Below are 13,453 nucleotides of genomic sequence, written 5' to 3'. Positions count from 1 at the left end.
AGCTATATTCCCATTAAGGAAAAAGTCTGGTATTCAGACTACATCATGACTAGTAGTCACAATATAGCCTTCTGATCCATGAATTTATCCAATCTTCTTTTCTTATTATAGAATCCTATAATAAAACTAGGTGTCTTCTTTTTCTTGTCCTGCTTGTCAAACATAGGGGTTTCACAATAATACTATTTCAAAATTTAATCAAGTGTTTAAGTAGATTGAAGTCCTCACATTATTTCAAATCGCTGTACTTATTTTCAGCATTTTCAGAGTTGGAACAATTTATTTTCAGCATTGTATATGAATACTTTCTATGAATATCACCAGCTGTTGCTTCTTTTAGCAGGGCTCTTAGCATTAATAGCTTCATGGCTGCTTCTACTTCTTGTTGTTGTTGTTTTAAAAGCTGTTGAAAATCTTCCTGCCTGCAGTTTGTAGAGGCCTTCAACTAAAGAAGTTGGCAAAACTATTGTCCCTTAACAGGAGACACACACTTAAAACAAAAAGTGACTGACAGACTAAATCAGGGTTAATTGCTTGGCTAAATGCATTGTTGTAAGTTAACTTGTGCCCATTTAGAGGTGTCAGAAACATGGAGTTTGGCTTTGAGCCCTTCTGTGTGTTTGCATAGTAGGCATTAATCATTATACTCATTACCAGGGTTAACTGACCACTTCCGAGCAATAGTGAAAATTGAGGTCATCAGTCTTTCTTGTTAAACCAGAAAGAGAGATCTCTCACACATTATATTAATCATTAGCTCACAAATTGTGCAACATTTATGCTTGATTTTCTTCTGCTAGGAACAAACTTTATCTTCTTTTTCCTCCCTCTGCCTTGTATATGTCTATCTATAAATGCTATCTTAATTATGGTGGGTTAACCTCTGTCACATCTACATAACAAATAATAATAATAAATGAACTCGTTACCTAATTGAAATACAAGCACCTGTTCTAGACATCAGTATTCATTAAGTCCTACTGCCAGATTCAATAGCTGTAGCTGGAATTGGTCAGTCTGATTTCCTGATATGAAGCCACATTTTCATGGAGATCGTTACTTCTGCACTTCTTTTGTATTTTTACTTCTTTGTGTGTGATCAACTTGTGTTACAGTATCAGTGTCTCAGTTTGGAATGTCTCAGTTTCATTTGGAACGAAGTTTGATGAATGGAACAGTTAAACATCAGGACCAACAAAATGAGTAGATTAGTCAAAGAACATGATACTTCCTTTTAAATTATTTCTGTGAGAGGCCTTGAAACAATGCTCATTGCCTTACTACCATGAAGAAGATTAATCTCTTAAAGCTGAGATTTCCCAACATCTGAAGTACTGAGGCAATCAAAAAATAATCTGAAAGTTGTCTTTTAAAGTGCTTTCAGTACCCCTTGTTATTAGATAGGAGAGCAACAGATATTTCATAACTAATATTTGTTCATGTTCCTGGGTTTTTAAAAAAACAAAACACCCTCTAGTTTCATTGACAATTTTAGGAAATGGCCTTGTATGAAATGAAGTAAGGACATAAACTCTTTGTGAATGAGATATTGTTTAAAACCAAGAACTTTTCCAAGCAAGTGGAGAATTGCTATATTTTTAAACAGGTTTTTGTTTGCTTGTTACATTTCTCTGTTTAGCTGGCCTTTGCAGGATTTGAGTTTGGCACCGTATTTTAGGGGTTATTAAAAATTCGGTGATGCGGTGGGGTTTTTGTGTTGGCATAAGGAGTGGAGCCAAAGAATTGGAATGTGATTGTTGTTCCATACGTTTCCTGCATCTTCTGTTGTTTCAACAATACTTGGCAAACAGAAAAACTAAGAGCAGCCTGTAGAACGTTATTATTTAGTCTAAGAAACTGAACACACTCTTGAGCTGCGATAAGCATGCCTGTGTTGGGGGGAATTATCTAGGACTGATGATGACAAATAAATGAATTAAAAGGAAGACAAATTTTTTAGTAAAAATGCTCACTTCTTTATTTGAGGTTTGTTTTCCTGCTGGTCTAAGCATATATATATAGTAGGGACGCTGTGGGTTAAATCACAGAGCCTAGGACTTGCCGATCAGAAGGTTGTCGGTTCAGATCCCTGCGACAGGGTGAGCTCCCAGTGCTCAGTACCTGCTCCTGCCCACCTAGCAGTTCGAAAGCACGTCAAAGTGCAAGTAGACAAATAGGTACCGCTCCGGCGGGAAGGTAAACAGCATTTCCGTGTGCTGCTCTGGTTCGCCAGAAGCAGCTTAGTCATGCTGGCCAATAAAGCGAGATGAGCGCCGCAACCCCAGAGTCGGTCACGACTGGACCTAATGTTCAGGGGTCCCTTTACCTGTACCTTTAAGCATATATTGCTTGTATGGAAATAGTAGAAAGGCAATGAGTAATTACATATGCAAGTACTGCTGTTTAATAATTACTTAATGCCAGAACTGTGTAATGCATTGCAGTGATATGAGCCATGCCCTGGAGGCTTATGTGGCACCCCAGACATAACAACATGCTAAATGTACTTTCTTTCTTAGGATAATGGCATTCCAAGTGATAGAAAGTGACTGACTTCATTTGCAAATAGAATAACTTTGATTCCTCACTTTCCCTTGCTCACCTGCTTTAGTGCATTTGCATAGGAATACTTTAAGTACTCGGGGACGCTGTGGGCTAAAGCCTCAGCGCCTAGGGCTTGCCGATCGAAAGGTCGGCGGTTCGAATCCCCGCGGCGGGGTGCGCTCCCGCTGCTCGGTCCCAGCGCCTGCCAACCTAGCAGTTCGAAAGCACCCCCGGGGGCAAGTAGATAAATAGGTACCGCTTACCAGCGGGAAGATAAACGGCGTTCCGTGTGCGGCTCTGGCTCGCCAGAGCAGCGTTGTCACGCTGGCCACGTGACCCGGAAGTGTCTGCGGACAGCGCTGGCCCCCGGCCAATAGATGTGAGATGGGCGCACAAACCCCAGAGTCTGGCAAGACTGGCCCGTTCGGGCAGGGGTACCTTTACCTTTACCTTACTTTAAGTACTGCAATCATCCCTGTGCAGTATTGTAGAACAACAATTTCATTCTGTTTCTGTATGTGCAATATGCTACAATTGACCTTTCTGGATTTGGGGCTCTTCATTTTATAAGCATTAGAAACTGTGATTTATTTATTTTTTTAAAACCCTACAAAACTCCACCACAGAAATTATGCCTTTTAAAGTGTGTCATGTCTCTCCCCGCCCCCGCCCCTGCAATGTTGGTTTTGGCTACTTTCCAGCTTTGAGAACCTCACACTGCTTCAAGAGTGTACATAAGTGGGAACATACTAATCAGTTATATGAAATATTTTACTACGTTTCATTATAATCTACTTACTAAAGTGGAAAAACCTTTTTAGCACGCTAAATTCATTTGCTCTAATTTTTGTTTGATTTAGTGCATGTGGCATTTTCAAACACACCTCTTACTTAGCTAATTTTATCTGGTTCACAGCCATACTAAGAGAAATTCTTGATTACCACCATATTTTAAATCAGAATGCATTTTAATGCAGTGTCGGATTTACGTATAAGCTAAACAAGCTATAGCTTAGGGCCTCACTCTCTTGGGGGCCCCCAAAAAAATTTAAAGGAAAACAACCTGGATGTACATTTCCAAAATATAAGATAAAAAAAAAACAAATAAAATAAAACCTACATACAGCAACAGTGTTTTATTTTGTGTTGTGTAGGCTTTTGTGATGTAAGTAATGGGCCCCACCTGCTAGCCTGGTTTGCTCATTTCTATATATAGGGTGCCTACATTCTGCATGGACTGATTGCATGGCAACATGTGCAAATTGCTTTAGATACCTATTAGGTCCATAAATTACCATATAGCATATATTCAACACAAAAAAACGGTGACAATTTGTTGTTGACAAAAGACAGCTGGACATAAAGGGCCCCATAATCTTCAGTAGCTTAGGGCCTCCTCAAACCTAAATCTGGCCCCGATTTTATGGAATATTTAAAAACGTATGTTTAAAAAGAGGATTGTGGTGTTGCCACAGCAGAACCCTTCACTTTCGGCTTCAGAATACCAGTTGCTAGAAACCAAGGGAGGGGACTGTGCTCTTCTGCTCTGGTCCTGCATCTTGGCTTCCCATAAGCATCTGTTTGGCCACTGTGAGAACAGGATCCTGGACTAGGCGGGGGGTCACTGGCCCCATCCAGAAGGTTCTCCGTATGTTCTTACATAAGTTAATGATTTGGTGCTCCTGACATTTTTTGTCGAAACCACAAGTCAGGACCCCTGGAGTTGGTAGGCCCCAAGGCTCTAATGCTGGCAACATGCTTGGGCTGGAGAGTTCCAGTGTCTTAACCAATACCTTTCCATTCACTTCATTCTCAGGAGTGGGTCCACATGCAACCTCTGTTGTACACACACAGCTCTGTGTGACACTGAAGTGAATGGGGAAAGCTGGGATCATGCAGGAGTCTCTTTGTCTGATATGAATTACAATAGCACATGCTTGCGATAACTAAAGATACTAACATTTTTCCCCTCAGCCATTTTGTTGAAAAAGTTTTCACTGATAACAATGAACCCAAATCCACCATCCCACTCCATCAAGTAAAGTGCAATACAAAATCAAATATGTAAGCTCGTCTTCCCCCACTTTTCCCTGTGCTACTAGGATTATGGCAAATATTTGTTTCCTACAAGGATAAAACTGGTGAAGGGGTCTACTATTTTGCATTCATAATAGATAGACCAAGGTGATCCAATGCATGGCCCAAGGGCAGCATGCGGCCCTCAAGGCCTTTTTGGGTGGCCCTCGGCAACATTTGACACGCCCCCCGCCAGTCCTCACACTGCCTTCCCAAAGCTTTGTAGTGATTTTCTTGCTTTCAGAAGGATGTGGGAGGGCTCTTGGACCCTGCCAGAGACTCACACCTCCTTTCCAAAGCCCTGTGCCTCGCTTACCCAGCTTTGGGAAAGCAGCATGAGAGCTAGGGTGGATGGGTGCCAAATTTGGGTCTCACTCCCTGCCCCCCATGCAACAAGGCAGTGTGAAACCCATGGGTTCCATGTCAAAATATTCTTGCAATCAAATTGGTATGAAAAATTGGACCACTCTAAGATAGACTATGGTAAATTGTTTTTTCCTCCTCTTTCAGTATATGCTTCTGATGGTGATGAGAAAGGAAGCTCAGGGTGGTAGTCCTACTGAACATACTTGTCCAAAGAGTGTGACCTTTTCTATATGATGTTAAACATCAAGCACTCTTGAAATGAGGCCCTGAATACCAAACTTCGCTTTGCTTTCCCATTTTGTTCTGTTGAGTTTCATCATTAAGTCTGCTGAATTATGTTGTTGAATTCAAACCTTCCTTCTCTACCCGGTTGCTTCTGTGCTCACTCACAGTGTTCACTCACAAGAAGCTCCCTATTTGCCTCAAAGCAAGATGCATTTCTTGGGTGCAACAAAAGTTCTTCCATCCATTTAAGAAATCCCATTGCGGTGGAGCTCATCCAATGCACCTGTATCTATGGAGGCAGCCTATGCAATACATTGAGGCCACCGTGATAGAGCTGCTGTTGAATTGCAAATAGACCTCCCATTTTGGAATTCAGTGTAGACTTCTAAAATTTAAATGGTCTGACGAATGTATGCTAGAAACACTACAAATAACTTCCTGTATCTCTTGAACCATCCAAAGGAACAAGATAAAACCAGCATTTATCTTCCTGATAAAGTTACCCTAAATAAACAGAGTCCTTTTTAGGCCTCATTAGGACTTGAAGCAAAGTTAAATACATGCTTTGAAAGTCACCTTCAGCATAAGAAGGCTTCCTTTTTTATATGCATTTTGAACCCCCAATATAGTTAATGTGCCTCCAATTATTACATTATTGGCAACCTGTAAAAAATCATCCATCTTAAATCACTAGATCAGCAGATAGACGGATTTACTGGAGTATTTTAGTGGCACTGTTTCGGTATAATTGTTTCATAATCTACACAAAAGAAACAGAGGGGAAATAATATTTGGAGCATGTTGAAAGACACATGCAAAAGAAGGAAAAACATCTACAAGGCCTGCTGAGAATACTGTAACAGCATAATTGTAGAAAATAGGAGGGAGGGAGCAAAGGAAGGAAGAAGGAGGCAAATACATATTAGAACAGAGATATAGAACAATCATGTGTTTGTTGTAATCTGATAATGGAATGGGCAGTATGATCTATGAAAGATAAAGCAGGAGAGGCAATGCCTTTTAATTGAAAATTTCTTATTTTGTTTTGTTAAAGTTTAACACATCCTGTTTATCAAACATTCACTGTTAACATAAATGGCCTCTCCTTCAGTATTTGTACAGATTATTCTTGCAGTTCTGTTCATTTAGCTCAGAGTATCGCCTGCTTTCTTCCTTTGCGTCCCTTTTGAAGGGAATATAGGAAAAATCTTTGTAGCTGAAAGTGCACAAGCATTTTGAGCTTCACAGGCATATTTGAACTTGTCTATGGGAAGAGGTGATGGAGGCAACAGGGCAGGGGCAGGCAAAGAAGAAAAGAAATAGGAATATCCACTAAAGATAAAAGATATGTGAATCTATAAAGTCCAACATATGCTGGCCCTATGAAAGCATGTTAAGTTATTGGTTCCTTTTGCTGAAAGTAATGGAGGGAAACGGTGCCCCCCCCCTTCCTAGCATACTGCCTCTCATTGGTTTTCACATCTTCCCAGTGGGAATAGATAAAGCTATGTTACATCTTCTAAAGCACACAGGAGTGTTAATTAGTGTAAAGTGGTTGTGTAGTATTGTGAGTTTCAATATATTAACTATATCGGAGATCTGAAGTACCAAACTTCCTTGCTAATATGCATAATTACTTAGGTACCCATTTAATTGAGTTTTTTTTTTTTTTTTTTTTGCACTGGCTGCCAATTAGCTTCCAGGCCTAATTCAGAGCACCCGTTTTGACCTATAAAGCCTTAAGCAGTTCAGGGCCGCAATACCTCAAGGACAGCCCCTCCTCATATTGCCTGCCCTGGGCCCTGCGCTCATCATCTGAGACCCTTCTTCATGTGCCCGCTTCACAAGGGGTCTGAAGCATGGCAACACGAGAATGGGCCATTTCTGTGATGATTCGCTGTTTGTGGAATGCTTTCTCCAAGGAGGCTTGCCTGGTGTTCTCATTACATATCTTTCTCTGTGAAAACAAAATTATATGAAATAAAATCCCACCATACTGAATAGAAATGATCAGCATGTTTCTGTACCTTAGATAGGTGTAATTTATGTGTCATTTTTTCTTGCAATAACTAAATTCAAAATAGAATCTTTCTAAATAGGAGAGATTTATGGGACTAAGGGTTTTGAGCCAATGATGGTTGAACCCTATAGAGCTCGTCCTCTTTACCGGGACATTTTATTCATGCTTAGAACATGGTGAAAGACAGCTGGATGGGCATATTGGAAATGTGCATATATCTCCCAGTGCTTTTTATTTATTTGCTTGTTTTATGCATTTGTACTTCCCTTCATCAATAGGAAGAGCTGTAGCTCAATGGTAGAACATCTGCTTTGCATGCAGACGGTCCCAGGTTCAGTCCTCGTCATCTCCAGCTGTATAAATTTTATTGAATGAATGAATGAATATGCCTGATGGTCTCTTGTTCTGCCTGTATATGTACCTCTGTGTGTATGTACACATAGAACTAAGGTGGGAAACACCTCCCTATCTTAATACTCTTTGTAGAGATGCTACACCAATGTTGCGAGTGTACACTTTTGAACCGCTCTTGGGATGCAATTAGAAAAGAAGCCAGATAATATCACGTTAAACCACTTTGTAGTAATATTAGACAATGCCGCTTTTATGAAAGAATATTTGCAGAAATAGTATCTTGGGGAGAAGATTGTTTCTGAAAATGAAAGTGGAAACTCTAGGTGGTATAGAGAGTTGGAAGACTGAAGATGTGAAGTCAATGTGCATACTAATTATTATGAAATATCTAATTTACTTGGGAAAATGAGCCATATTCCTTTTGTGCCTTGCTTAAACATTTGCTTTTCTCCTTTTAATTGTGTTATTTTAACATGTGCTTCAACAGAAAGGTGAAGAGTAGAAAAAATTATGAAACGGGGAATTAAAGTACTGTAATGAAAAACTGATCTCTCCATCGTTGATAAAGATACTTTGGCCGCAGTTCCCAGTCCACTTACTTGAGAATAGTTCCATTTAGTCAGCAAAATAATAGAAGCCACGATATGGAAGGAGGAAACAGCAGAGATATTCAGACTAAAGCGAAAGTTAGAATAAGAGAGAAGCAGAGATAATGGATAAAAAAAGGAGAAAGAACACTGAAGATAAAATAAGTAGTAGAAGCAATCTAGGTCAGCAAAGAAAGATGAAATAAATGGTATAATCCACCAGAAACTTGTGCAAGCCCTAGGTAAATTGTGCTCAACCATTTTAGAAAGAAAATAACCTTAAAAGGAATGACAAAGTAGTTGATTGAACTGAATGGGGGGAATATTATCACATGGTTTTAATGCAGGGGAAAGTATATTAAAGTTGCATACGTATACACACTCTGGAATTAATTTGTGATCATAGGTGCATGAGGCACTGTGTGAGGGTTCAGGTTTTTGGAGCCTGGCGTGTTTACTCAGATGATGTGAACCTTGTGCCTTGATGACTCAAAATAGGTGTAGTTGTTGGTTGGTTAATTAATTTACCGCTTAATGCCAAAATAGTCTTTTAAGTGATTTACAAAATATTTTTAAAAATTACACATTATAAAATACACCATAAAACAATCCCATTAAAACATTAAAACCTTTAATCATTAATGTTGGCGGTTAAAATATGCAATGAAATAATCCTCAGGTACACTGTGTCATGTATTTTCTCTAGGGTCCTCAGGCCTCTTGATTTAATTATCTCTTTAGCTTGTTTAGCAACATGAAGTTGTTTCTGGTTATGGCCATACTGTTGCTGATGCTCCCCTTTGTTTATAAAAATAACTAATTATGGATTTGATTTCCTTCTACAATACCAAGTGGGCTTTTGTTTAGGAATGCCGTGGTCACGATGATAATCTGTCACTCTGGAGCTGGGTGGCAGAGGCACATGCATCCCAGGCAGGATCAGGGCCCCCTGAAGGTAAATCAGCAGTCTTAAGACATCTTTGGAACAGGAGACTAAGCATCTCACAGAAAAGGATGGCTTCTCAGGACAGGAGTGGAAAGCAAATGGCTGATAATTCCAAGAGAGGTTAATCCAATAGCAGAGAAATGTAGCAGAGAATATGGAAGGTGGTGTGACAAAGCTGAGAAAAGAATAAATGGGTTAACCTTGAATTAGACTACCTGTGACCTGAGAGTTCAGTGCTCAGTGTACTGAGTCCTATGCTAGCACAGTGAAAATGATCAGTGTGCAGGGAGAATGTTGATTATGAAGATACATTGTATGGAGACAGACTTTAAATTATGGGAGTATGAAAATCGGTTTGTGTGTGCATGCATGTATACACACAGAGAGATATTTGTGAGTGTGTGTGTTGTGTGCGTGTGATCACATCATCTTGCTATTTTTTTCTTGATTTTAAAACATTCTTTCCTCTCTTTTTTTACATTTGTTCATGACACAGCTGTGCAGGCTTTGATTCCTTTAAATCTGTGTGCTGCAACTCAGTAATTCCCAACCCCTCCCCCTCCCCTCAAAAAAAACAACTTTGCAAGCTTCTGGCACACCCTTGATCTACTTTTTGTAAATTACAATTAATTAAATTACTGTACATACACCTGAGCAATGCAGGCCGTTATTTATTAGTTTGCTGTTGCTACTGCATAGTCAGAATGCACTGGTTTAAACAGAATTGGGGAAGTTAATTATCACAAGCTTTAGTTTGCTCTAATAATAAGTAACCAGTTATGGAGAGAAACTGAACATAGGTGTAATATTTTATTAAGTGGTAGGAATTTGGGCATGTAGTTGAATTTGCATTGCAGAATTTCGAGGGACTGCCCTAATCTGTTTCCTGGGTTGTTCCAACCAGTTCAAGAGCAGTAAAACAAGGTTATGTAATTGACATGTGATGTAGCCTAAAATAGTGAGTGCAAACATAGGCTGCTGTTGCTGGGCAGTTGGCAACTGCTTTGAAAAAAAATCTGTTCACTGTATAAGAGAGAACATTTTAAAATCGAAACATATAGCTCAGTTTTAAAAATCTCACAAAATGGAAAGGTTTGTGGACTCCCCCCCCCAAGTAAAATACAGTGAGGGATTTTTTAAAAGCTTGAAACAACAGATGTTGTCAATTGTGCTTTGTTTTAAAAATGATGAGTATTAATATTGAAAGAGAGAAATGGCATGATGCCTGTGTGCCTATCTTTCTGTGTTTTAAAACATATCACTTGCTGAGGATGGGCTTGCATTGTACCTAATACTGTTAAAGTGAATTATTATTTAGCAGTCATGTTTCACCACTTAGGAGATTGCAGGCATGCGGTGATATTACAGCACTGATTTAAGTAAGTGAGGTATTGACTTGAAAGCTGCCAGGAAAAGTTGTATTTCACATGCAGCTGGGTGAGTCGAAAGGAAAGGCTGCTGCTGAATTATATGATTTTTGTTCTGCAGCAGTAAAGACTGCTTCACTGAGCTAAGGCAGAGAGGGGCAGATCCCTCCACTACAGAGAAAGGCCTGTGTGAGAGCTAGATTTCCAAGAGATGCGTCCTCCCTGCCCCCAGTCGCCTTTTCCTCATTGATTTTCCACAGCATATTTTCATTCCATTCCACTGGGCAAATAATTAAAACAGCCAGTTTCAGAAGTGAAACGAGACCCAAAATAAGTATGTGAAGTTAATGTAGCCAAGGGGTTGTTAATAATGTTTATTTATGAGCATGAAGCAAGCTTATGAATGTGAAGGAAGAATCTGGCCCTGGTTCCATCCCTCTGTAAGTTAGGAGGAACAATCTGTGGAGCTGAGTTTTCTTAAAGCCCAAATGGAAAATCACACAGGTATGCATGGCATCATTTCACTACATTTCACTACATTGGTATCATCAGAATAAAACCCCCTTTCTACAACACCCATTCTAGGGATGTCCTAGGACCTAGGTAATATATTCCCAAAGTCCAAATTACTTAATTAGCACAATATGCAGAAACATTATCCTAGCTCTGAAAACTCTACATTCTGTAGCCATTTTGTCAAGCCATATTAATACATACGAAAAGCAATCCATTCAGCATAAGGAGCAGTGGATTTTTATCCTGATTATCGGCTGTTGTGCAACTCCCTGTGTTGTGGTTGTCATTTTCTTGGTCCACTCAAGGGTGATGTGGATTTTGCTGCAAGGGATGGGAAGGCAGGGAAATTAGGCTGCTATGCCTCATTGTTGATTTATTGCAACATGAAAGGCTACTTCCCAACAGCCTTGTTTCAAAGTTTCTCATGGGCCTGTTGGAAGGTTAGATTTGATTACTTTGTGTCTTTAAAATGAACATAACATAAAAAGTGCATGGGTAGAGGGGATGTTACATTTTAACAGTTCAGCTAAATTCAGTCTTTTGAAAGTTGCCCCCTAAAACATACAGGAGTGGGGGAAAACACAGTACAGTGGTACCTCGGGTTAAGTACTTAATTCGTTCTGGAGATCCATTCTTAACCTGAAACTGTTCTTAACCTGAAGCACCACTTTAGCTAATGGGGCCTCCTGCTGCTGTCGTGCCGCTGGAGCATGATTTCTGTTCTCATCCTGAAGCAAAGTTCTTAACCCAAAGTAATATTTCTGGGTTAGCGAGGTCTGTAACCTGAAGTGTATGTAACCTGAAGCGTCTGTAACCCAAGGTACCACTGTACAGACCAAACCTGACTGTTTCTTTTAAGCAAGAGCAGAGTTCTTAATTGCTCATCTGAGAAAACCTGGTCCGTAAACCAGCTTTGTGGTTCTGGTGCAAAGAAAGGGTCCTCTTTGGCTGATGTGAACATAAGAACATTCAAGCTGGATCAGACCCAAAGCCCTTTCCAGTTCAGTATCCTATTGTCGCAGTGGCCAACCAGGTGCTTAGGGGAAGCCCCCAAACCAAATATAAACACAACAGCCCTCTCCTGCTTTTCCCCAGTAACTCCTTCAGTAACTTCTTTCCTTGGTAAGCATAGTACATTCAGAGGGTTGTACGCCATGTGTCCCTTGCACCAATGGATGGGCACCTTTGTGCAAGTGACTAAGGATCCAACACAGACTGCTGCTTGAGGGTGGGGGTGTATTGCTGATGCCTCTGCATCACCTGCTTCTGCATCACTTCCCATACTGTTATGGTGGAGGATCTCCAAACCCTACAGTGTTTTCCTTCGGGGAAGAAACAATCAGAAACTCATACCTGCATTCCTCTAGCAGGAGCATACCACATGTTGAGTTCCAACCCAGGGCATGCAATATGGCTGAATTTTGTAAACTGGGCTTTTACCTTTTGCGGGTGGGACTTGGTTAGCAACAACACAGGTATTTATTTATTTTCTGAGAATATTAGGGTGATTCCATTAGCCTCAATTTCTTCTGTAGTGAATGATTACTGTGCTTATTTTGCATGCATTTAAGCCAGAGGGCCATGATCACCCTTGGTAAAACTCCGAAAGGCTTTGGTCAGCATGGATGTGACTCTTCTCACACGCATGCACAACATACACAGGGACACTCCCCTAGTCTTCAGCTGATCCATTTAGATCAGCTGAAGAGGGCACATAAAACACGCAGGGAACAAACAGACAGACGCACACTCACACTCATGGATCAGCACTTCCTTTTGGCTTATCAGATCACTCATCTGATGAGTGAGGGCACAGTCTGTACTCCAGTGTGGCACTGGACTAAGCAGAGAAACTGAAACCTCTCTGCCTGACCCAGCACCAGGATGAGGATAAAAAAATGCACCACCTCTGCTGCTGGCACTCTGTATTTTCCTCCTCAGTGGTAGTGCCGCCACCAGAAAATTAGATCAGGGACTGCCAGGCCACCAGGGAAGGCTTTCTAGACTAGATCAAGCCTGCAAGCCAGCAGTTCACAACCCCTGATTTAAGCTTTAATTGAACTCTCACTAGCCACGCTTTTTGCATGTCTTTTGCCATTTTGAGCCCATTTTGTACAGTTTGACCTCTGTATCCTTGTGTTTATAAACCTGTTCACTCGGAATAATGCTTTTTTGCATTTGATAAAGTGAATTCTAGTCCGTGAAAGCTGGAACTCTAGACTACATATATAATGTGTATTAGCCTTTATGGTGCTACAAAGGTCTCTGTTGTTTTTGCTACCTCTTTGGAAGTTTTTACTAAAGAAGTAACTTTCCTGATTTTATGCTCTTCATTTATGAATTCTGTTCTGCTCTCTTGGGTATTGTGCTGTAGGGCTCTTTTCTTTTAAAAACTGTTTTATGATTTAATGTGGTGTGCTGCATCAGGTGCTCTGGAGGGTTTGTGTTTAAA

At 40.3% G+C, this 13,453-nt stretch overlaps 1 protein-coding gene across 5 annotated transcripts in view; it reads left to right on the top strand.

Moving 5' to 3' along the window:
- The window catches only part of NR3C2 (nuclear receptor subfamily 3 group C member 2), a 134,312-nt gene that overhangs the window by 86,647 nt on the left and 34,212 nt on the right, over positions 1–13,453 (top strand). The window lies entirely within an intron of this gene.

This window comes from Podarcis vaucheri (assembly GCF_965113315.1).
Source record: "Podarcis vaucheri genome assembly, chromosome: 9".
In the NCBI taxonomy this organism is placed as follows: domain Eukaryota; kingdom Metazoa; phylum Chordata; class Lepidosauria; order Squamata; family Lacertidae; genus Podarcis; species Podarcis vaucheri.
Note: the sequence above shows the minus strand (reverse complement) of the source record. Positions and strands in the feature narration are given on the sequence as shown.